Below are 27,140 nucleotides of genomic sequence, written 5' to 3'. Positions count from 1 at the left end.
ATTTAAGTCCCAGTTTATGATCCACATAATGGCTGGCAGGGAAATTTACCTACTGCCTCCAAGTGACAGTTTCCTCTTCAAATAAAATACAAATCAAGATAATTTTTATTCCATACCAGTTATTGTAAGGGTTAAATGAGATCAAGAATATTTTGTGTCCCAATTAAGCACTTGTGAATGCCTGGTAGTGCTAAGGAAGCCATGACTTGTTCCTTGATCTCTGATATAGCCTTTCATTTATTTTTATGTTTTTGCATTTTTCAAAATGAGTTGGTTTTCTTGCCCCTTCCTTAAGGATTTAGGACATGGTTTTTGCACATTTGGTTCATCTACGATCAAATGTGAAATGCAATGCTCAACGTTTAGTTTAGATGACACTGTTGCCACCAAGTGGTCACTAAGAGATACTGCAAGCCAAAATCCAGGTGTGATAAGCCACAGCCACATGATGATGGATCAGGCAATTAAAATTCTGTGCCAAAGAACCCAAAGCAGTAGCTTATCTTCTCCTTCCTTGGTGATATAAACTGAGCAATACAACTTTGATCTAAATCTGCAATGCCATCTTACTCTTTCTTCCTCTCTGATTTACCCTAGGGCCCACAATCAACAATTTAAATAATCATTGGCTCTCTCCCAAATCCCCAACACTGGTTCTCTGTACTAACAGCCAAAGACCTGCAGAGAAATCTGAGACCTGAAATGCCGGGATGGGGGGTACAGTTCACTACCAAAATATACCCAACATCTTATGTGTGTTTAATCTTTATACCCTCTGAGTAGCATATCAGTATCTTTTTTTTTATAGGCTGGGAAACTGAGGCTCAGATTGGTTCAGGAACTTCCAACATTGCCCAGTTTATGAGCAGCAGGATAGGCTTCAAACCCAGTACTCAACCAAGGTTTTGCTCACCATCTCTCAAAACCTCTCTCCGTGTCACCTCTTGGCTCTGTGTCTTTTGGCTTCACCTTCTATAGAATTTTAGGAAGATACTTCAAATTACCTATGTCTGCACATTAGAATCACCTGGGGAGGTTTTTAAAAACATGAACGCCTAGGTTCCTGGTTCCCTCCTAATCAATTATAACCAAAACTCTGAGGGGCTCCAGTATCTATAATTTAAAAAAAAAAAAAAAAACTGCCAGTGATTGTTTCACTGTGAGAGCTGAGAACCATTGGTTTAAATAATATTATTCATTTTAAAACTCCTTTCTATTGCTTTAGCATTTAATCAGAAGGATATTCTTATTATAAAATATCTTATTAACACAGAATTTTTCTCTTGTTTTAATAACAGGTGGATGAGATATTTATAGATTCAGCCTTGAACAAGCATTATATCAAGAACCAAGTAGTCAGACTGACGTATGTATGTTTGGGCAAAGGTGGACTCCCAGCCTGGAGGGACATAGAGCAAAGGAGATGGGAACTCTCATATGCTGTTGCCTCTATGAGCTTGGCTCTTGCCTAAGTTTTCTCATGAAGAGTATCTCTACAGCAATCTGGAGATACAGGGTTGACCACCATTTTCTAAATGCAAAAACCAAGACGCAGGGAAGTTAAGTGAAGAACAAGGATTCAAACCCCAACAACTGGGGTGCCTGGGTGGCTCAGTTGGTTAGGCGACTGCCTTCGGCTCGGGTCATGGTTCCAGGGTCCTGGGATAGAGCCCTGCGTGGGGCTCCCTGCTTGGTGGAGAGCCTGCTTTTCCCTCTCCCTCTGCCTGCCACTCTGCCTACTTGTGCTCTCTCTCTATCTCTCTGTCAAATAAATAAAAACCTTTAAAAAAAAAGGTTAAGAAAAAAAACCATCAATTGATTGTAAGGCCCAGGACTACCAGAACCCGTGGCCTTGGGAAAACCCACCAAGTAGTCTTGACAGACGTATCAGTTCAAAAATAAGAAGGCAAAGCTGACTACAGAATGGGATCATAAGTTTTACCTGTAATGAAGTCCCGGGAGGCAGGCCCCAAAAAAAGATGTTCCTGTTTTAACGAATTTTCTGCTTGTTATGGTAGAGGGGGAAGGCTCATATCAATTGCAGAAATTTCTCAGAGGTTTCAACTATGTTATTTGGAAAGCACATAGCAAAACATAAATACATAATGGGTGCAAACCTATGGGCCCATAGGACTCATCCTCTTAAAAAATGAGTATGTTCAGACAGATTTATATAAAGGAAATAATAATAACTTTTCTCACCAACAGACTAATGCCTTATTGGAAGACTTACTCCAAGTTCCTTACACTTTACTAAATAGCTAGTGACCTCCAGAAAGATTTTATAATATAAATTGGATAAATTCTACAATGTTTAGGAGATAAAAAGCACATATTTCTGAACTTCTCTGGATTTTATATCCTTTCTTTTCAAATTCTGATTTGCCATAACATTCTAGAAATATTATCATAGTCTTGTGAACTCCTTTGAATTTATAGTCATTATAACAATGTAAGCTTTTGTGTGGATCCAGAGAAATTCCACCTCATAAACAATGTTTTCCTTCTGTTTCAAGAGGGAAAATTACTTGGTCATACATTTGCCAATTTGACATAAAATTCTGATTATTTGTATCTTCACATTCTAGAGCCTAAATGGACCACGATATATAAAATGTTTCAGAATCAATATTTCCTGTTTTTAGTCAAAGGATTCAGGAGAATTAGGCCTGTAGTGTTTTTCAGAGCTTGGGTCTTTTGAAGTGTAAAAATAAGAGACATGGCAGATCAATACATAGAGTTCAATTTTTTTTTAAAGGCCTTTAATTGTTTGGTTTTCCTAATTTAAAAGGAAAAACTGAATACTACAGGTAGAGGGTCTTGAACTTGCTTATATGAAAAAAAATTCAAGGAACTGGACATGTTTAATGTGGAGAAGACTCAGGAACCAAGAATGTCACTGTCTTCAAATATTTTATGTGGGAGAGGAACCTGATGTTTTATATATATGTCCCACCTGGTAGACCTAAGCCTAACATAATGGAAGATATAAAGTGACATATTTCAACTCAAAATGAAGAATTATCTTAAAATTAGAGCTGACCAAAGAGAAACAGGCTCTGGAGGGAAGTAAATGTCCCATCATTTTAATTACTGCATGGGGCTAGAGGGCCATGGATGCTTAGAGGTGATGTAGGTATCAGATACATGAGACATTGGCCAAAGAGACGACTAAGGTTTCTTCTGATCCTCAGACTTTACAATTTGGATGAAATTTTTTTGATATCTGAGTCTTACCCAACTGCTATAATAAGCCTTCAAATTAATGGGGAAAATTTACTCAAAACATGATGGAAACTTGAAGAGGGAACATAGGAAATGATATTGGGTCAGACAGTGACATACAGATGAATGTCAATGTAAGAAGATTAGTCCTCAACACTTTTAGCAATTAAGGCAAAATTCAGGGGCATTAAATCCAGGAAGGAGTATAAGACCCGATGTATACTTTGAATAAACACCTTTCTCTTGTATGTTGTAGTCCAGAGGAAGATGGTGTGAAGGCAGATATCATTATGGTGTTCCAGTTCCCCTCTACTGAGCAAAGGGCCTTAATAAAGGAGAAAATCCTTAGCATCTTAAATCAGAAGATAAGGAACACAAGAGCCTTACCCATAAATTCCTCTTCAGTTCAAGTTAATGGTAAGTCAGTACACCTTTCTATCAGATATGAAGTTTTCTATTAGGTCCATTTTATGTCTAATCTTAAACTTACTTGCCATTACTTCCATTCCAAATAACAGCTAGAATTTAGATGGGAAAAGTTTTTCTAGTTAAAAAAGTGACATTTCAAGGTTTTATGTTTCTCTGATGAAAGCATGTCTGAAGTTAGTTGTCAAGTGGTTTTTCCTGTAGGTACTGACTGACACTCATCCTTAAATAAAGGCAAACCTTACCACTAACGAGAATTAATCTGACCCAGCCACTGCCTCCATGACTAAGCTAGTGAAAATACCAAGCATTTAGCAACAACTATTTTTTGGGGTGGGACCTTCCTAAAACATAAATTCATTTGTTGCCTTTAAAAAATATGTGTGTGTCTGTATATAGTGAAGTTTCTCTTCACTTTTTCTCCTGTGGGCATTTGGGAAGATAGTAAACCAACTTTGGAGCCACTACAGCCACCTTATAAGTGATGTTTTAAAAATCACTGAGCTAGAAAAAAATCTCTGGAACCATTATACCATTATCATTGCTCTAAAAAGGCAAGTCAATCTTTATCAAGGCCCTTTTCTATGCCCTTCACATGCAGCATCTAATTTCTATATTCTTAGGAAGTAGGCAAATTCACCTTTATAAATATAAAAGACAAAAAGTTAAGGATGCTAATAAATAAAAGGATGTAAGATTCAAATCTAGATCTCTAATTTCTTGAGAGGCTCTATATGAAAAATGTTCTGTGGTCAAACACATCTTAGAAATTCTGTCTATGATATTCATCTCTTATATTAGCATATTAAAGGCTCTGCGGAGTCCAGCTAGACAGAAACCTGTTTACCCTTGTGCATTAAGCTGCTTCCGCAGCACCTACTTCTGGCACGTAAGTGCAGATTTCTCCTACAAATTCCAATGGACACCAGACTTAAAAGAGTCTCAGAGTGAGTGATTAATATCAGAGGTGAAACAGGATGCCCTACCCTTGTAAGGGTCTGGCTGATTCTTCAAGAGGAAACCTGACCAGGAAGTGAAAATCTGAGAGAATGGGATGGGCAAGAGTTTGCTGGTGAAGTCAGCTACTCCGGGAATGAGGCTGGAGACGTCTCCCAACCCAGGAGGGAAAACCTGTCAAGGGCTTAATCCACCTTGTTAGGTGAGGAAACAAATGAATCGAGGTTGTGAAATAGTGGCAATTCTGATAAATTATATGATGTGTTGTGTGTGATTTCCAATAACCAGTTAATTTGCCAGGAATTTTAAAGCCTGAGCTATTTGAAACCAGCAATGAAGCATGAAATGGTTATCAGTTGCCTGGACTTTTTGTTTTTTACAGGATCAGCTTGTGTGCTATAGCATATTTTAATGACTAGTAGCTTAAAAGGCAGGGTGCTGATGGAGAACCTGGTTTGAAAGTTACCTAATTCTGGGCGCCTGCGTGGCTCAGTCGTTAAGTGTCTGCCTTCGGCTCAGGTCATGGTCCCGGGGTCCTGGGATCGAGCCCCGCATTGGGCTCCCTGCTTGGCGGGAAGCCTGCTTCTCCCTCTCCCACTCCCCCTGCTTGTGTTCCTGCTCTCGCTGTCTCTCTCTCTGTCAAATAAATAAAATCTTAAAAAAAAAAAAAAAAAAAGAAAGAAAGTTACCTAATTCTAACCCCACAGAGTCACTTCAAGACCACCCAAGTAATTGGCCCATGACTTTACCTCCATTCTCTCATCCATAAAACTGCAATGATTCTTCCTGTAATCATAGAAATAACATGAGGATATACAAGAAAATAGAAAAGGTGAAACATACATAGGCCATTACCATTTAGAAAGCCCCTAAGTTCTACACGTGCTTTGGAAACCTGAAAGCATAATGCGAGTGATTGGTAGTAGAAAAAGCTGGATAAAAGGGTTTCCCTGAAATGAGAAGGGACAGGTCGGGCCAGCGGAGGGAAGAGTCTGGCTCTGTAGGAGCCTCGCGGAGAGGTGCGCTGGAAAGATCCTAGGGCTGGACCTCACAGATTCTGAGGCCGCTAGCGAACCTTGAAATTTCCAAATGTAAAAAGAGCAGTGTTTACTAACACTTAGGAAAACCCATTTAGTGAAAAGCTCAGCAGAATCCTCAAGACAATTCTTTTTTATTATTATTATGTTATGTTAATCACCATACATTACATCATTAGTTTTTGATGTAGTGTTCCATGATTCATTGTTTGCATATAACACCCAGTGTTCCATGCAGTTCGTGCCCTCTTTAATACCCACCACCAGGCTAACCCATCCCCCCACCCCCCTGCCCTCTAGAACCCTCAGTTTGTTTTTCAGAGTCCATTGTCTCTCATGGTTCATCTCCCCCTCCGATTTGCGCCCCCCTTCATTCTTCCCCTCCTGCTATCTTCTTCCTTTTTTTTTTTAAACATATAATGTATTATTTGTTTTAGAGGTACAGATCTGTGATTCAACAGTGTTGCACAATTCACAGCCCTCACCATACCACATACCCTCCGCAGTGTCTATCACCGAGCCTCCCCATCCTTCCCACCCCCCACCACTCCAGCAACCCTCAGTTTGTTTCCTGAGATTAAGAATTCCTCATATCAGTGAGGTCATTCTTAACAGGCAAAATCACAGCTCTCCAGGAACACTCAATCTGGGCTGCTCCCAATGACTAGAAAATTGTCAAAATTCTAGACCAAGTCTAGAAATAACCCTGCAGCCCAAGATTATCTGTTATTTGTCAAGAATCTGTGGGTCGGTTTTGGTTTTTTGTTTGTTTTCTGGGGTTTCTTTTGAAAAACAAAAACTGTGTGGCATGGATCCTTCATGGGAGGCAACATGTCAAAGCAAAGCTAAAATCAGCTTCTTTGCATTACAAACACTATGGTTGTGAAAGATCAGCTCACTGCCTACATTTGGTTCATGTGTGCTCCCGTTCCCCTTATGCTACTTGTAGCATGTAGTATTCCCCTGAATACTACCAACTCGATTACTCTCAACTCAGAAGCATATTGGAGGGTCATTTTCATGACTAAGGTGTTAATGTTTATTTCACTCATACACATGAAAAATAAAATTATTTGGTAAAAATCAGATATCAACAGCTAGTTACTTGCGTGGGGGTATTTTAACTCTAAGTGTAATCATTCTCCCTAAAAACTCAATTCTCAAAAATCCAACTACACTCACAACGATTTCAAGCAACCTGGTATCCTTCCTGGAAAGGGGCAATTTGCATCTTGCTCAAACTAAGATGAAGTTTTAAGGAAGAATTCTAACATTATACTATTTTCCATTTTAATTCATTACTATTATGGGGCATATTAAATTAGTTTTTAAAAAAATGAAACAAGAAATTTCCCTACTTTAAAACTACATTTGACAGAAAATTGAGTTCTTCCATAGAGTAAATACTGAGAATCTGTCCTGAGCAATTGATTCTTCAGCATATAATGACTTGGGCATGCATGTAAGGGTATTCTTGATTCGGATATTTTCAAATTTCCCACTTCACAGAATTCGTCATTACTAGTTTGCCAAGTGGGATCTATAGAAGGTGAGTAGAAAGAAACATTCTTATTTTGCACAATGTAAAATTAAAGACAGAGTATGATTCTGAGAACCACGGCACTGGTTGAAATAAGTAAAACAGTTTATCCTCATACTGCTCAGTAAACCTTTTTATCTTGAAAATCATCAGTTTTCAAATAGCTTTCCACAAATTTGAGTTGAAATGCTCATGTGTCCTTTGTCAGATTCCTAACTTTGTTGGAAATTGAGGGAATTTAATTTTAGATTCTGTCCAATAATTGGTCTTTACCAATATTTAGCAGATGTTGGATAAGAATACACAATAGTTTATTCTTCAGAAAAAATAATTTTGATAATTTAGTAACTGTTTTAGAAATATTTTAAATATAGTTTATGTGGGAGGTTTCAAAGATTTTTTTCATTCCCAAACCCTTTAACTAAAGAAAGGCTTATGTGAATTCTTAAATAGAAGAGATAAAAGCAGAGCTGCTCTGACTGAGGCTGGGTTTGAGCCTGGAGACCCCATCTAGTGGCTTCCTCTTTCCCCATTTTCTCTATCTCCTGAAGTGAAATCCAAAGAGGCTATATCCTGCACCATTAGGAAACCACTGTTCTGCTTTAATACAAACTATTTGTGGGTTTTAGTCATCTACTATTTGTGCCTTAATCACCTACTGCTTGAGCATTTATCCACCTAATTAGAGGTTGCTTATGAATCTCTATAAAAATTATATACATATCTTGTTTATTGGGTTGCCATTCTCCTGATTATATGCTCAACTGTCTAGAGTCCATATATAGTCAATATACTCTGAAAGACCAATTAAGAGAATATCACTTATCCTTCTATATTCTATTTTGTTTTTCAGCAATGAGCTCATCAACAGGGAAGCTAACTGTCCAAGCATGTAAGTCTAGTTAGCTCATAAAAACAAGTTCAATTTCCACATGAGAAAGGACAATATCTTCAAGTTAGCTCATAATTTCCCATCCATGTCACACATTTTCTTTGGAAGAGAGTAACAATTGGACAACACATGGACATACATTTTTCTAACTCTGAGACTGATCTTTTTCATCTTGTTCAAGAAAAACATTTTACATGGTGGGAATTTGGGGGCAATTTGAAGAAATTATGTATTTCTGTCTTGGAATAAATGAGCTTGCTTTTCTAATTTTTTTAAAAATGCTATGAAATGTTCTTTCTGCTGAGAAATAAAATCACAAGAAAGCGATAAATGGGAAGGAAACAGACCCTATTGTCTGTGACTGAGCTATAAAATTTGCTTAATACATTCATTTTCATCGTTGACAGCAGCTCCGCCCACTCACTTCATATCACTGTGGCCTAAATTTTGAAAGATTTTATCAAAGTGGTGATAAATTTGAGCAAAGGTATTCATGCATTTGCCTCTCTCTCTTGCAAACACCCTATATATTTCTATTCATTTATTCATTCATTCAATGAGTATCTTTTTCACATCTACCAAGTGCCAGGAAGTGAATACCACTATGAATAAGACACGATCCCTTCTCTAAAATGAAGAGCTTGAAGGTAGGGGAAGACATAAATAAATCAAGAAATGTTAAAATGGTGTGATAAATGTTACAACATAGAAAGTGCAGTCAGTCACAGAGTCAGCTTAACCTGGTCTTGTAGGGTCAGAAAGCGATCCCTGAGACAGGAGAGAGAGAAGTCAAGTGACAAGTGGAATGCGTGCCCTGAGCAGGGGCAGTAGTATGTAAAAATGTCTTCAGAAAAGCAAGAACATGGTCATTTCTTGTAACTGAAAAATGTCAGTGTAACAGGAACATTGAATGGGGGTTGGTGAACATGGGAAATGGGTATGATTAATAGTGATCAAGGACCAGAACCATGCTGAAACATTCTGACTTTATTTGGAGGACAATGGGAAGTCCCTAAAGAGTTTACACATACAAGAAAGATCAGTCAGTTTTCAGTATGGAGAATAGATTAGGAGAGCAGGACCAGAAGCAGGGTGATGAACTAAAGCTGTTGCAGTCCTCCAGATGAGAAAAATGGTAGTCTAGACTAGAGTAATGGCAGAGTGAGGGAGATTTCTAAAATGACTGGCCACAATGCAGTGTAGTCAATATCAGTAAAATGAGTTTTCTTTTTTGATACCCAATTAGTTGGAACAAGAATTGAATCTACCATATTTTCTTTATTAGCACCATGTTTGGTATATGTGCTGCCGAAGCAAGCACTTTAGCACCATGTTTGGAACAGGCTTAGTTCTTAGGAACCCTAAGCAGCAAAGTAATCTCTAATCTGATGCACATAATACAGTACATATTTATTCCCACCAATAGTGAATGGGATGTTTATGTGGAAACATGGAACTCTCCATCCTGCAGTGTGAGAAACTGGTCATTATACATTAACCCATGCACACCTTAGGAACTAGTCATGCAGGAAAATATATGGGAGAAGGAGTTCCAACAAATGGACAATTACTTGTCTGGGGAGTTCTTCTGGTGAAGACTTCATGTCAAAGTAACACACTGGATCATCTGAAACTGGGAAGCAATAGTCTTAGTAGGAGCTCCCAGGACATCTAGACAATGGATACCATAAATCCTCAGGACACATACTTTGTGATATGTCAACCCTTTGTAGTTTAACATAGCTTTAGTAGACAATATATATCCACATCTATCAATACAGGGATGAGCAAAACATCAACATATCAGGAAACACAGAGGATAGATATTAATATTGTACATGTTTGTATAATGATAAATGTCAGTACTACATTACAGTTCTCTATTAGGTACTCTGAATCAAAGACTATAGAGACATTTCTTATAACTTAATGATCTTTTCTCTTCAGGTTGTGGTAAATGAGTTGTTCCATTAATAGTCAACAGAATAATGTCTGGAGACATCGCAGCCAAGGCTGCCTGGCCTTGGCAAGCTTCCCTTCAGCGTAATAACATACATCAGTGTGGGGCCACCTTGGTCAGTAATACGTGGCTCATCACTGCAGCACACTGCTTTACGAAGTAAGTTACTGACTGTAAGTTGGCCTCCACCATTGTTAAAAAACTAAGTTTTATTATGTTCTGAGTAATAACCAATGCCCCCAAATATTACTGAGGTAAATGAGAAAATTTTCTTTCTGGTTTTTTTCTAATATAATGTTATAGCTGCATACTTCTTTGCAAAATTAGTGGGGGTAGTAGTCATTATCCAGCACTCATTGGTCATGGCCTCACAGGTTTTGGGGAGGGGTGTTGGAGTATAGTTGACACAAATGTTACATTAGTTTCAGGTGTATAACATGTTGATTTAGCTTATCTATATGTTCTGCGGTGCTCATCACAAGTGTAGCTGCCATCTACCACCACACAACACTATTATAGCATCATTGACTATTATTTCCCACGCTGGGCCTTTTATTCCTCCGAGTTATTCATTCCATATTTTTCTCATCCCTCAATCCCCTTCTCCTCTGGCAACTACCAGTATGTTCTCTGTATTTATAGATCTGATTCTACTTGTTTATTCCTTTTTTTTTTTTGATTCCACATATGAGTGAAATAATACGGTATTTGTCTTTCTCAGTCTGAATTATTTATTATTAGCATAATACCTTCTAGATATTACAAATAGCATGCTGTTACAAATAGCATGATCTCATCCTTTTCTATGGCTGTGTAATATTCCTCTGTGTGTGTGTGTGTGTGTGTGTACACATGTGTATGTATACACCTCACATCTTCTTTATCTACTCATTTATCAGTGGATACTTAAGTTGCATCCATATGTGGGCTATTGTAAGTAATGATGCAATAAAACATAGGGGTGCATATAACCTTTTAGTTTTAGTTTCTTTTTTTAAGTTTTTATTTAAATTCCACTTAGTTAACATACAGTGTAAAATTGGTTTCAATTGTACAATTTAGTGCTTCAACACTTACATACAACACCCAGTGCTCATCATAACAACTGTACTCCTTAATCCTCACCACCTATTTAACCCATCCCTCCATCCACCTCCCCTCTGGTAACCATCAGTCTATTCTCTATAGTTAAGAGTCTGTTTATTGGTTTGCCTCTCTCTCTTTGTTCCCCTATGCTCATTTGTTTTGTTTCTTAAATTCCACATATGAGTGAAATCATATAGTATTTGTCTTTCTCTGATTTCCTTCATTTAGCATAATACTCTCACTCAATGTCAATGCAAATGGTTAAGACTTCATTCCTTTTTATGGCTGAGTAATAACCCATTGCATATATATACCATATCTTCTTTATCCATTAATCAGTTGGATATTTGGGCTGTTTTCATAATTTGGCTATTGTAGATAATACTGCTATAAACATTGGGGTGCATGTATCCATTTGAATTAGTATTTTTGTGTTCTTTGGGTAAATACCTAGTAGTGTGGTTGCTAGGTCATAGTTCTATTTTCAACTTTTTGAGGAACCTCCATACTGTTTTCCAGAGTGGCTGTACCAGCTTGCTATTCCCACCAACAGTGTAAGGGGGGGTTCCCCTTTCTCCACATCCTGGGGCCAACACCTGTTTCTTATCTTTTTAATTTTAGCCATTCTGATAGGTTTAAGGTGATGTCTCATTTGGCTTTGATTTGCATTTCTCTGATGACCAGTGATGTTGAGCATCTTTTCATGTGTCTGTTGGCCATCTGTATGTCTTCTTTGGAAAAATGTCTATTTGGGCCCTCTGCCCATTTTTCAAGTGGAGCACTTGGGGGGGGTTTTTTGGTGTTGAGTTGTATAAGTTCTTTTTATATTTTGAATATTAACTCCTTATCAGATATATCATTTGCAAATACATTCTCCCACTCAGTAGGTGTCCTTTTTGTTTCATTGATGATTTCCTTCACTGTGCAAAAGACCCCATATAGCCAAAGCAATCTTGAGAAAGAATAGGGCTGGAGGAATCACAATCCCAGATTTCAAGATATACTACAAAGTTGTAATCAAAACAATATGATATTGGCACAAAAAATAGACACATAGATCAATAGAGCAGAATAAAGTTCCCAGAAATAAACCCACCATTATATGGTCAATTAATCTACAACAAAGGAGGCAAGAATATACAATGGGAAAACACAGTCTCTTCAACAAACGGTGTTGGGAAAACCTGACAGCTACATGCAAAAGAATGAAACTGGACCACTATCTTACACCATACACAAAAATAAACTCAAATGGATTAAAGATCTAAATGTGAGACCTGAAACTATAAAATTCCTAGAAGAAAATATAGGCAGCAATCTCTTTGACATTAGCTGTAGAAACATTTTCTAGACATATCTCCTTGGGTAAGGGAAACAAAAGCAAAATTAAACTACACCAAAACTACACTACTATTTTGGGACACTACTATTAAAATAAAAAGCTTTTGCATGGTGAAGGAAACCATTAACAAAATAAAACAAAAGACAGCCCACCAAATGGGAGAAGATATTTGCAAATAAAATTCTGACTTATGATACCATAGTAAATTCTGCCTACCTGAGTCTAAATCTGTATAGAGACAGATTCTTAAAGTTTGAAAGACATCAGAGCTCAATAGGTCAATATGTTAGAACCCACGGAAATCCCTTATGCAGGTGCCTAGTTTGGCATGAGTAATGGAGAGCTTACTATCTCCAAAGTTTGCCAATTTTGCGGTAGATGGTTTTACTTTTGCAAATATCTTTATAACACTGAATACCAAATCTGCAACCTAATAACTTCCACCCACTGAAATTTGTTCTTTCATCTGGAGCAGCGAGGATCAAATTTATTTTTTTCCCCATAGAACCATGGAGAGAACTAGTCCCTTATTTTCTCTTTTTCAGGCCAAACAATACAAAATGGGTGAGAATCTCCAAACCATATGTGAAAATAAATATCACTACTTTATTTCATAGCATCAACTTCAGATGTCCTACAACCTTGGTTCTTCTCCTCTACATGTTCTTGATTTTGTCAGTGACTCCTTGAAATATTCTTCCAAGAACTAAATACACTTTTCAAAATAGGTAATATGACCAATGTCATAATGACAAAGTAAAATGGGAGGGCTTCTGAAAACATAAAACACTATAAATTGAATGTGACAATAATAGGTAGCTTGGTAACTAAACAATTCTATCTAAAGGATCATGATTAAGAATTGCTATTAAAATGCTGAGGATGTTTTTTATGGCCCACCAAAGACCTTAATCCTGCACCCTGTCCTAGACAGTGTATTTTCTAGGCTTGGCAGATGATGTGGAAGTTATAATCAACAAAGTAGCTGATGACAGATGCTGGAAAGGATAACCAATGTTTGGGTAAGAAAAACAGAAATTTCAAAAGGACTTTAATTATGTTAGAGTAATAAGCAAGAACTAAATGATTAATTTTAGTAGGTATAAACGTAAAGCTCTAAATGTGTCCAAAAAAGTTGAAGTATATCAGTACCGAAAGCATATTTGTGCTTTAACCTGTGAAAATTGCTTAGAAATTCTTGTCAGAAAATAACCCACTATGAAGTCAGTTGTTCACAAAACTACTCTGTGATTTAAAGTGAATTAAAATAAATGCAGATTTCAAATAAAGGAGATATTAGACTCTTTGTTGGTCAAATTCTGACTGGGATAGTGAATCCTGTCCTGGACAACACACTTAAAAGAAAACTTGACAAAATGAAATACTCTTAGAGTATAGAGTGTTGGGTGATAAAAAAAAAAAAAAGTGATAGTATAACCATACAGCCTTGCCTTTCAAAACCTATGTCTGAGATGCTTTCCTGGGGAAGAGAATTAGGGCATCAAGGAAGAACTTGTCAACAGTTAGCGCTGTTCAAACATGCAAGGGATTCCAAGGTGAAGAAAGAGACTAGGGGAAGGAGAGGTCCCCACCTGCAGAAGGGTTCAAGTGAAGACAACTGCTACTTGAGAGTGTGTTCTTGCAACAGCAACTATTACCATTTATTAAGCTCTGGTGTGCTACAAATTTTTGGTTAGATGCTTAAGATTTGTTTTATATAATTCTTACACTCACCTCATTAAGTAAATGCCTGCTTGATAAGCCCTTTTATGCTGAGGGAAATAAGAAAAGTTAAGTTGGGGTGCCTGGGTGGCTTAGTTAGTCAAGCATCTGACTCTTGATTTGGGCTCAGGTCATGATCTCAGGGTTGTGAGATCGAGCCCTGGCATCAGGCTCCCTGCCCAGCACTTAAGCTTCTCTCTCTCCCTCTCTCCCTGTGACCCTCTCCCTGCTCACGTACATTTTCTCTCTCTCTCTAAAATAAATAAATTAAAAAAAAAAAAAAAGAAAAGTTAAGTACCTTGCCCCAGGTCACAATGTTAGGGGATGGTGGAACTGAACATAAGCATATATGTCTGCCTCATGCAAAGTCCTATCTTTCAAGCACTGGATCAGTGAGAGGACCAAATAACTTTTTATGGCCTTCCCTACTCTGGGATTATTTGATATCATTGCAGTCTTATATGAAATTAACACTTTAAGAACTCTTTTCATGTGATTGATTTTCAAGCTAATAATCAACAAAATTCCCAGATCCTTTTTACAGGGATGGTTTCCAGACCAGGAGTCACACTTTGATTTTTTACATTTTAGTTGAGGATCTAAATTACTGTTTTATACTTATCACCACTAAATTGCACCTTTTTTAAATTTGGGCCTAGATTAAAAATTTAGAAAGTTTATCTGTAATCTTCACTTAGTATCTCTCATATCAGGTGTTTTTTTTGGGTTTGTTATCTACAAATATAGCAAATACAAGCTGTATTAAATAGTATGAGGTGTTGTTTGAAAGCTCTAGAATGTTACTTTCAGTTGAATAAATACAATTCAAGGTCTGTCCTTTGCATTCCCAAGTCCAAAATACTTGATTTATGTTAAGTTTATCTAGGCATGATTAAGTTGAAGGAGCAAATTTACATCAATAAAACTCAAAAAAGACTGATTTATAAACAAAAATGTCAATATATTTATACTATATGAACACTTATGTTCACAAACCAATTTTTTTTTTTTTTAAGAGAGAAAGGGAGCGTGAGCAGGGAGGGGCAGAGGAAGAAGGAGAGAGAGAATCTTAAGCAGGCTCCATGCTTAGCACAGAGCCCAACATGGGGCTCAATCTCACAACTCTGAGATCATGACCTGAGCCCAAATCAGGAGCCAGACACTTAACTGACTGAGCCACCCAGGTGCCCCCACAAACCAGTTTTTATTTAGTTTTTCTCATTTGAGTATTTTTGCACATCAAAATTGTGTATAAAAACACAATTTCATTTTTAAATTTTAAGTTGCCTTAGAGAAGAAAATAATAATCCTAACACAATTACAGCTGTCAAACTGGACGTAAACCCCGTTATATGTTTATATGCTTCTTTCTCTGACTAAAGCTACCTATTAAGAAATAATTAGGTTGAGAAACAAGTACCTATGTGAGCAATATCTGTCTCTGCTTATCCCTCATGGATGATGTTAGTTCAATTACTTAGTTAAGAACACTAATCTTGCTACTAACAAATAGATTTTGATGGGAAACCATGTCCAATAAAGAGAAGAGCAAAGACAGGCAAGCAGACATGATACTAGGCAAATAGTTTAACCCATCTAGACTTTATTTTCAAGTATAAAACAAAGGCTTTACCAGAGGATCTTTTATTATTAGATGACCTTTCCAATCTCTATACGTACCATGATCCACCAGTTGCTCAAGCCCACAAACTAGAAGTCACCCACAAGCTGGAAGTCACCCACAGTTGGTCATCTTTCACAAGACTTCTGACAACTTTTACCTTGTTAATTCTTGCCCTCCAGGAATCTATTCTCCGGAAAGAACCTACCTGATTTTTTTAAATGTACGTGAGACTACATTACTCATGGCTTAAAATTATCCAAGGAATTCCCATATCACTTGAACAAAATCTAAACACATTCATGACCTATAAGACACTCTAAAATCTGGTTCCTGCCTACCTCGTCAGCTTCATGCCCCACCGCTCTTCCCTTGTGTCTCGAACTGTAGTAAGACCTTGGGAAGTTGGTCTGGAAACTTGTCTACCTATCTTCTCACAGCTGGCTCCTCATCAATCATGTCTCAGTCTAAACACCATATTCTCAAAAGAGAATTATCTACCTACCCACCCACCCCATACTCTATTCAATTGCTCTATTTTATTTTATTCATAACCATTATTACTGCTTGGATTTATTTATCTGTTAATTTGTTTTGCTCTTTTTCCTTCACTGGAATTGAATACAGCCAGCAGCAGGCACTTTTTCTGTCTGGTTCATAAATTTAACCCCAACACTTCAAATAAGACTCACCATATAGAATTTCAATAAATATTTGTTGAAGAGATAAATGAATGATAGTTTATACACTTTACAGTTCTAGAATTCAATAATTCTTTTTTGGATTTCAGCTCTAAGATACTGTTTGTACACAGTTTATCTTTCAAAATAGCAATAGACTATATTTAAAGGTCAAAGGAAACTATCATTACAGCCAAATATTTTTAATATGGAGTTTTTTATTAGGCTTTATGCAATTATTATAGTGCAGTTTATATATTCTGTTCATTTCTAACCTTTTCCAGTAATGCAAATCCACGTCAATGGACTGTTAGCTTTGGGACAACAATCAACCCTCCACTACTGAAATGTCAGAATAATTATTGTCCATGAAAGATAGCACTCCCCAGCAAGAGAAAACGACATTGCTGTCGGGCAGTTCTCTCCCAGGGTCACCTTTACTGATGACATCCACCGGGTTTGTCTGCCAGAAGCCTCTGCATCCTTCCAACCAAATTCCACTGTCTATATCACAGGATTTGGAGCACTCTTCTATGGTGGTAGGTATTTCAAAAAGGACCACAGAGCACTATGTCCAATTTAGGACAGTGTGATTTAATCTCCATCAATATTATCCTGCCAGCCATTTCCACACAGCTTGGTTGGATTAGTTAGAGCTCTTATTTTGTAAGTGACAGAAACTCAACTCTTACTGAAGCAAAAATAATAATAAAATGGCAAATTTGTTCCTTGTAATTTAGAAGTCAAGAAAGATGAGAAGAGTCTGGTTTCAGACATAGCTGGATTCAGGAGTGTGGAGTATGATGTCATTTGATTCTGAATCTCTGAATCTTCCCATTTCTGGCTCTGTTTTCCCTGAGGTTGCCTTCATATGGAGGGATTCTATCTCCACATAGTGTCAAAGGTGACCAACAACATCAGGGTTTACATCATCTTCCCCTAGTAGCTGCAGAGGGAAGAACCTGTCCTCTTTGCCAGAATCTATGTTAATCCCTGAAAAGGTCTCTTTTTGTCCTGTTTGTGTCCAGGGGTACTTGGATTGACTGGCTAACTCAAACACTCATTCCTGTGTCTATACCGAGAAAGGCAGGTGTGTGATAGACAGGCTGGTCAGAATCACATGGAATAAGGGAGAGGCAGTTCCAAAAGGTTGGGCTTCAAGGAAGACATGAGAGAAGCAATGTTCCCTCAGCAACACTAGAGTCTTATGTGCTCTTCTCTATGCAATGCCAGGTGTTCATCAGGTGTGCTGTCATCCTCATGCCCACCTTCACTCCAAGACTCCCTCCCTCCATGCCCCATCTTTGTGAGCCTCCCTTGACTCTTTTCATCTCCTCCTCCCCTTGGTTTGCTCCACTACTCATTTTCATCTTCCTCAGTCACCTTACAAGTTTTCCCATTGCTCAGCTACAATGTCCAGTTGCAGCAAAATCTGCTTCAGAACTACAGAGGTTAACTTAAAAGGGATCAAGAATAAGAATAGTGTGTAGAGATAGTCTCTGATAACAAAGCTTCCATGGCCCTCTCTAAAATGATTTAACTTGATACAATAACTTAAACTTCTAATAAATAAAAATGATTTTGTTTTTGAATATTTTGGGGCATACTTAGATACACTCTGGATCATAAAATCTGGTGTAGGTACATACATATAACAACAGCAAGAGAGTTTACTTAACTCTGGGAAATGTTTTTCTTCCTAGTATAGGTATTTATAAAATGTGATAAGGATAATAATTATCATTTAAATGTGCCAGATTTTAAAGGGGAATTTATTCTCTAGAAATTGCTTACATTAACCTCATTCTGTATTGACAATTTTAGTATGAAATAGATTAGATTGGGAAAAAAATTCCACTCACTTCATTCTAGCTAAGGATGTTGATTGTAAACACTAAACTGACTTTGTTTTCCCTGAAGGGGAATCTCAAAATAATCTTCAAGAAGCCAAACTGAAAATCATAAGTGATGATGTGTGCAAGCAACCACATGTATATGGCCATGATATAAAATCTGGAATGTTTTGTGCTGGATATCTGGAAGGAATATATGATGCCTGCAGGGTAGGTGGAGAGGGATTATTTTAATATCATTAACCCAAAACATTTTTATCTCTTTCAAGAAATATTCTATGTTCTTTATGTTAGTACCAATACAGATATCTTGTCAGTTCAATAATTTCTAAATGCAGATTTCACAACACAAACATTTTTAGGTGTTTTATTAAGCAAAATGTTATAAACAGAGTTTCTTTGATGCTATCAAACAAACCAACAAATTAAATTTTCTTAATACCAGAAATCCAAAGTTTCATAAAGCAGAGTCCTTTTCTTAAAGTGCTCTCATCTAGAAAGTAAATAATCATGAGCAATGAACTATGATGAGATTTTTAAATGATATAAGGGATAACAAATATTTTTAGCATGAAGGGAACATTTTTGCAGCAAGTATCAGAGAGATCATACTGAAGGATATGAGACCTGAGGATAAATGGCTCTTACCCAGTTATAGAATAAGAGAACAGTATTATTTTTCTATATATAGAAAGAGCATAGCAAAAATTATGAAGGTGTGAAATTATAATTCATATTTGAGGGAATCCCAAGTAATCTGTTGGGTCTCGGCATAAGGAGGAGGAGAGGCCGTTACACTAGGTGAGAAGGTGGATCAGACCATGTTGGGACTACCTGGTGCCCTTTCCAGTGCCTTCCTCTGCTGTCCAATAGCTATCCTGCATGTATGTTTTCTGACAAAGGTAGAAAGTGTATTTCTTCCTGGACGTACTTGCTTTATAACATGAGATTCTTGAAAACTCCAAGAAGGTGACTACATGGTGAAATATCAAAATTGTTTTGATATTGGGTGACAGAAAACTCTTCCCAGAGTCTCACAAATTACACACGTAAACTTCTGTCAGAAAAGAGCAGGGAGTTTTGTAGCCTATAGGCTGGGCAAGAGCGGAATCTGGTACATATCCAGCGTCAGTTGCTGAGAATGTGGAGGGAGGCAGCTAGAATTCAGAGAATGCACAGAGAGGTCCAAGCCATGATGGACAAGGGGAAAGTAGTGACAGGAGTCCATTTGCAGACAGCACATGGGAATCTAGGCAAATGGTGAGGTTAGTGATATGCCTCAGGAAGGAGGTGGTCATAAAGAGATTTTACTGAATTGGGGAACAGAGGTAAGATTCCTGCTCCATGACTGCGCAAGTGAGTGGTAAGACAAAGCTCTAGCCGTAGAAAACTTGGGGAGAATATCGAGAAAGTGACTCAGGGACAGGGTCCAAGACAGGAATACAGTGATTATAACTGACGCTCATGGTGAGGGGTTTAGTCTGTCCAATAAAACTGAGGTCCAAGCACCCTGCTTGGAGTCAGAAAAAAATCAACACCAGCTAGACTTTCTGTTTGTGTACTTGAAATTTGCCAGTAGACCTTAGTCATTCTTAACACACACACACACACACACACACACACACACAGAGTAACTGTTTGAGGTGATAGATGTGTTAATTAACTGATTGTTGTAATCATTTCACGAAGTATATGTATGTTAAATATCATGTTTGTACACTTTAAATATACACAATTTTATTTGTCAATTATATGTCTATAAAGCTGAAAAAATTAAAATGTGGAAATTGAAATTTAAAGCTCTTATAACTTTTGAAATCTATGTTTCAATTAATTATTCTATAATTGGTAATCAATACATATGCTATAGAATAATAAAATATGTGGTTCATCAGAATATTTTAAGTAATAAGCTTTATATTTAGCTAATTTTCTTTCTTTTATTTTCAGGGTGATTCTGGGGGACCTTTAGTTGTAAAGGATCTTAAAGGTACCTGGTATCTCATTGGAATTGTGAGCTGGGGAGATAACTGTGGTCAAAAGAACAAACCTGGAGTCTACACAAATGTGGTTTATTACCGAAACTGGATCACTTCAAAAACCGGCCTCTAATTCACTGTAAAAGTTAAATATTGATATCAGTAAGGAGGCAATACATGTATGAGAATTTAAATATTCAGTGAATGTAGTACAATAAAGTGAGATTAAATGACATTATTTATTTTAGAATCACTTCTATCAAGCAATAACCCATAGCCAATTTAAAAGGAATTTAAATCCTTATAAATTTGTAAAGTAGTGGGTCAATTTAACCTGGCAGGAAGAATACAGCCAAGACACTCAGTTCTTTACATCATGCAAGTTGGAGTATAAAAGAGGTGTAATGCAAATTTTGAAAATAATCCATGATTTTTAGAATGTCTTTGTCAAGAAGATCCCCTTAAGTGAGACAGTTTTTAATCTCTTAAAGAGTTCAGGAAAACCTTATAGAATTCCTTATCATTTCTCCTGAGCTCACCAATACTTTTTTTTTTTAATTTTTCCTTATTATTCCAAGTTTTCCAAAGAGATTTTTCACCATAATACATTTTCTACTTATAAACCCTTTGGAAGGATCCTTGAAAAAAAAGTTATATCTAGGAAACAAACTATGGTGATACATCAAGCCAGAGATCTTCTAACCTTTCTCTGTTGTGAAATCTCCCTAATTTTTTGGTGATTTTTTTAAACACAGACACAGAGAGAAAGAGAAATACTGATTTATATATCCAGAGAAATCCTGATTAATAAATGAATATACATAATAATTAGATAATCAAAAATGTATCCTTGTTTACAAAAACTGGGGGAAGGTGATGGTAACTTCATGAGTCATTACAAAACAATGGCACAAAAATTTGACATTTCATAGATGCATTTACATGTTTGAACCACCAGGAGGTGGCTCTGTACCTTTCTATAAGGTTAAATGCCTTGAAAAAAATTGAGAATTTGCTAATATGTTGAATAATCAATGAGCTTTGTCTTTCTACATAGAAAGAAACATTCATACCTTTGAATTGCTGCAGCTAATTATCTCTTAAGGCTTGTGGCAGTAGCCTAACTATTGCAACCATGAAACACTAGTTTATTTATTTTTTTTTTTTTAAAGATTTTATTTATTTATTTGAGACAGAGAGAATGAGAGAGACAGAGAGCACATGAGAGGAGGGAGGGTCAGAGGGAGAAGCAGGCTCCCTGCCGAGCAGGGAGCCCGATGCGGGACTCGATTCAGGGACTCCAGGATCATGACCTGAGCTGAAGGCAGTCGCTTAACCAACTGAGCCACCCAGGCGCCCTGAAACACTAGTTTAAAAAAATTTTAATAAATATAAATTTTAAGGACCTACCACACAGAACACATGAACAAAGTGATCTGAAAAACCAAATGTACCCCCAAAGTAAAGTGTCTCCTGAAGATATTAGGAGAGTCAGGCTTGTGTATTCCATGATACAATTAAAGGAAGGCTTTGTAGAAACAGTTACTCTGTGACAATGTCAGCTAAACATCAGGCTTATGGGCAGGTCCAAGTATAAGCCAAACCATTGAAAAAATTGAGTTACTTTATAACAATGTCTCCCTATGGGCTATTGATAAGCCATGAAAATAATCCTACAATAATCTAAAAGACACTAACAATTTATTCACACTCACAAAAAAATATCCATAACCTGGACCCACAGAATTTTAAAGCTTAGGAAAGACTGCAAGTCATGCAGGCCAACACACCTATGGTTCAGCTAGCTGAAGCCAGGAAATGTAAATGACTTGGTGAACCTATAGGTAGTTTGTATCCCCAGTGGGCCTAGAACCCAGGTACCAATTTCACATGCCCTTTCCCTCACAAAGTCCCTCTCTCTCTCCCTTCCCCCATTCTCTCTCTCTCCCTCTCTCTAAAATAAATGAATAAATAAAATCTCAAAAAAAAGATAAGCAAGAGATATCTCAAAATTATGACACTGAGTATTCAAAAATTATGGTCTCCTGATCAAACTGAACATTCACTATCATGTTTCTAAAAGAAGTAGCAGAATAAGACAGTGGCTATTTCAAATACAGACTGATCTCCTTGTACACAATGTGCTTGAAGGATTTCTCTCATACCCTTGCCTAAACTAGGTAGAGTATATTCATGGAGTGCCATTAACCATAACCTTGAAGGTAGGCTTTTATAAATACATCCTCTAGTAGAGTTTCTCTATCTTGACCACAATCACAGTAGAAAATATATTTCACAACACAGCTCCATAAGAACATAACAAAATACATATATGTTAAAATATTAAAAACTGAACCAGAAGTTTCATCAAACAATACTTATCTTACTCAGTGCAATAAAATCCAATATTTTCTATTCTATTCTATTTCAGTTTTTTATAATGCTTGCCCCACCAAGTAAATTAATTTCAAAACCTAGTGGGCCATGACCCGCAGTGCCTATAGAACATTCTAGAATAATAACCCACAATTATGAACACCATATTGCTATTATCTCACCTAGTCCTACTGCTCTCTCCACCTTCAGCCTCTCCCCACTCTATCCATTTAGCAAACTGCAGCTCAGTTATGACGCTATTCAATAATATTGTTCCCACGCACTCAAATCTTCACTGGTTTCCCCTTTGCCCAACAAATAGTCTAAATCCATGTCGCCATAGCTTTTAAGTCCCTGTACAATCTGCCAACAACCAACAGACTTTTTGTTTTGCTTGTGCTCAGTGCTCCTGTAACACTGAATGTTACGCTTCATTCCCTGAATACATTCTCCCCTCTGGTCATGCAATATTCTCTTCACTGTACAAGATCTAGTCCAAATTCACCTCTACCAAGAATACTTTTACTGTCCCAGATAAATTACCTCTCCATTCAAAACCTTTTTGAATTTCTTTGTTCCTCCTCTAAAGCATTTCTCATATTTTGCATTGTAGTTTTAAAGTACATGTATTATCTCTAAAATATACTTTAAGTTTCACAAGGCTAAACACTGCTTTACTCATTTTTGTATTGCACACAGTATTATAATATTCTGTATATTTTATGTTTAGTGACAGAATAAATTCACAGAGGCAAGTTATGATTCCTGTGACTCATAATGAATCTTCCTTCATAGGAAGGTAAGACACCTCAGTTCTCAGTTATTAACTGTTTCTCCCATGTCATGTTCCTTTCCAACCTGTGCTCATCCTCCTTTGCATATTCCTGAATGCTCCTAAAGACCTCCTGCTCCCCACCTGAACCAGAAGTGATCAACATACAGTAAGGTGTATGCATGATAGTGGCCCTTCAGGAGACCCTCTAATTTGAAAACTGTTCCCCATAATCCCTTAAATGAGCGCATCCCAAACATAGGGATATTTGGAAGTAAGGTTAAAAATCTCCCTTTCCCTTTCATCATTTTTATTTGATCTGCTAGGACTGTCCTTCCTCTTTCTTTCAAGGACCTCACAAATCTGAATACTTCCAAATGGCCATGTTAGATGACTCTACTGATTGAGGCCCTTTTCTGTTGAATTTGCCTAATAGGAGACAATGGAGATAAAACTAAAACATATGCAGTACATCTACTTTTTAAAAGTTCACAGAAATAAAGGAATTTGAATTTCAAAAAAAGATCATATTTGACTTATTGATTTTAGTTATTTATATAAGACTGTCCTTTTCATTTCCATTAGTAATCAAGATTTAACTGACAAACTTTTTAAAACTGTTTTTGCTGTTTTCCAAGTTCGGGAGACTCCTTCCACACCAGAAGTCACTAAATGAAATTCAGGGCAAAAACCCAAAACAACAGTTCCTCAGATTACAATAATCTGTCCCTAGTCTTAAAATAGGTTTTATTGGTTTAGACATAGTAGATGATGTTATGTGGTGTGCAGTCACTGAAAATCCCTGCATAACCTGTTGAATATTTTGCTTGGGCTATAATGATCACTTAGGGTAATATCATGGTACAGAAAAAGCACTAGGTTGAGCACCTCCCTGACTGTTACGTGGTCACTTCCCTCATAGAGTGGACTACATCCGCACTCTGGGTCTCTCAGGGCCATCCCAGAAGGTTCTGGCATTCAGTTATGCACTATCATCCACTATCATCTGTAAGAATTCTCCTGCTGTCCTTTGAAGGATCATCTGCGTTAGCTGGAACCTGACAGTTAGAGGACTTCAAAATTCTCAAAATCCTCCTCTACTTCAGCAAAAGCAACACACTCAAAGAAACGGCGGCAGTAACCATGGGTAGCAGAGGCCACGAAAGTCTAGACACGTGGCTCCATGACACCAGTTCCCTTCAAAGGAATATTATGCTTAATGTTGAAGAAATAATATTTCTTCAAGGTATTTGATCCTTGTGGGAACGCTTTCCTGAAGAACTGGATATGAATGAAGACCCCGGAGAAAAGATAATTCCAGTTTCAGTGATAAAAGCCAGGGTTAGTTTACGGGAGGAGATTGGAGGAATCCCTGCCATTATCTATAGATACTACAGTTACCTCTGTGGTTCCAGATAAACCTCCCTCCCATGGTAAAGTTTGTTTTACTTTGTTTGAGTGGCCAAGGCATTAAAATATGAAATGAATCACTGTGGAACCTTAACTGTTTGTTACTAACCTTGAAAATTCCCACATACAAAACCATTGTATTGATTATCTTGCAGGGATCATGTCTAGACGGAGAAAGCATTCGCGGTTTCTCTCAGTGCTCTTCTTGAAACTGTACTAAAGGTGGTAACAGTCTGGCTCCATCACATACACATGGTGGGGGTCTAGCACAAGCCTGAGGCTGAGCCCCCAACTCTCAAAGCTCCTCCTGCTTTCCCGGCAGTCTGGATGGACATCGAGGAGCCTCTTCTAGGTCAGGAGTCCAGCCCACAGCTGAACACAGCTCTGTCTCCTTTCTCCCACTATGTCTGAGGCAATGAATACTACCCCTGCTGCAAAAGCACAAACATTACTCCTGGTTTTTCATGAAAACCACTCTAAAGGGGTGCCTGGGTGGCTCAGTTGGTTAAGCGTCTGCCTTCAGCTCAGGTCATGATCTCAGGGTCCTGGAATCAAGCCCTGAGTTGTGCTCTCTGCTCAGCGGGGAACCTGCTTCTCCATCTCCCTCTACTGCTCTTTCTGCTGCTCCCCCTGCTCATGCTCTCTCTCTCTCTCTATCTCAAATAAATAAATAAAATCTTTTTTTAAAAAAAGGAAGAAGAAGGAAAGAAAAACCACTCTAAAAACAGCCTTGCCCTCACATTACCTTTCACTGGGCCATTTTTTTTTAAAGATTTTATTTATTTATTTGAGAGAGAGAGACAGATAGTGACAGAGATAGCGAGAGAGAGCACAAGCAGGGAGGAGAGGGAGAAGCAGGCTTCAGCTGAGCAGGGAGCCCAACGTGGGGCTCGATCCCAAGACCCTGGGATCATGACCTGAGCCGAAGGCAGACGCTTATCCAACTGAGCCAGCCATGCGCCCCTTCCCTGGGCCATTTTTAAAAAGAACTTAACATACTCTGATTACACCATCTCCTACGTCTCCTATTTGATACAAAGACCATATTTCCTTCTCATTAGGTATCTCTGAAAAGATCAGATCAACAGATTAGAGCATAGGACAAAAAACACACTGACACAAAAACACAGACTGGATTCTAAGGTGATCTGGATAGCTTCTCTCTGTTCCTTAACTACGGACTATTTCTAATCCCAGACAGCTATTATAGTATTAAAAGTATTAATCATGGTATTAAATGTTCAAAAGCCTTGGAAAACAAATCAGGATGAATCAGTGGAAATGCACCAGTATTACTGAAAACAAAAACAAAAACAAAAAAGGACTCAAGTATGTGATCTTCCAACAGTTAAGTGAGAATTGTTATCTTTGCGTCAGAAGGATTTATGCTGCACGTTCATGGTTCCAAATGGCCTCAAGCCCTGTTAAGGACCTCTCTACAGTCTTGTATTTCACAGTTCGCTGGAAGAGTGAGACATCAATACAAAACCTGGCCATTGATACTCATTTGAATCAACTGGACAATCGAATAGAGGTTCAAATACTCTTTTAAGGTATTTGTAAAAGATTACACTATCAAATCACACATTTGCTGAATGGTGGATAGTGTAACACTGAAGTAAATAATACGAAGTTCAGTGGAATGTATTTGAATTCCAGTCTCACAACCTACCAGCTGAGTGACGATGGGTCTGTTATTTGTATTTCATGAAGTTTACATACTTTTATATGTCATCTTGACTGGGCCATGGTACTTAGTTAGATGTGTGGTCAAACATTATTTTGGACATTTCTGTGAGGTTGTTTTGGATGATGTTAACATTTTTTCCAGGTTTAAGATATAACTGACACATAAAATTATATATATTTAAACTATAGAACATGATAATTCAATAATACACATACATTGTGAAATGATTAGCACATTAAGTTAATTAACACATCCATCACCTCACAGTTATTATTATTATTTTTTTTTGTAGTGAGGACACTTAAGATTTGCTCTCTTAAGAGAATTTCAAGTATACAATACAGTATTATTAACCGTAGTCACCACCATGTATATTAGGTTGTCAGGGGCTTAATGGGGAGATGCTGGTTAAATGGTGCAAACTTTCAGTTATAAGATGAGTAAGTTCCAGGATCTACGGTACAGCATGGTGACAACAGTTAGTAAAGCTGGATTGTATACTTGAAAATTGCTTTAAGAGTAGAGCTTTAATATTCTCATGACAACAGCAACACCAATAAAATGGTAATTGA

At 37.4% G+C, this 27,140-nt stretch overlaps 1 pseudogene; it reads left to right on the top strand.

Annotated features, from left to right (window-relative positions):
• The first annotated feature begins 295 nt into the window (after nucleotides 1–295).
• Nucleotides 296–20,453, top strand: LOC123323636 (annotated as a pseudogene).
• The last annotated feature ends 6,687 nt before the right edge of the window (nucleotides 20,454–27,140 follow it).

The sequence above is a fragment of the Neomonachus schauinslandi genome, unplaced genomic scaffold (genome assembly GCF_002201575.2).
Source record: "Neomonachus schauinslandi unplaced genomic scaffold, ASM220157v2 HiC_scaffold_122, whole genome shotgun sequence".
Classification (NCBI taxonomy): Eukaryota; Metazoa; Chordata; class Mammalia; order Carnivora; family Phocidae; genus Neomonachus; species Neomonachus schauinslandi.
This window is presented reverse-complemented; position numbering and strand designations above follow the sequence as displayed.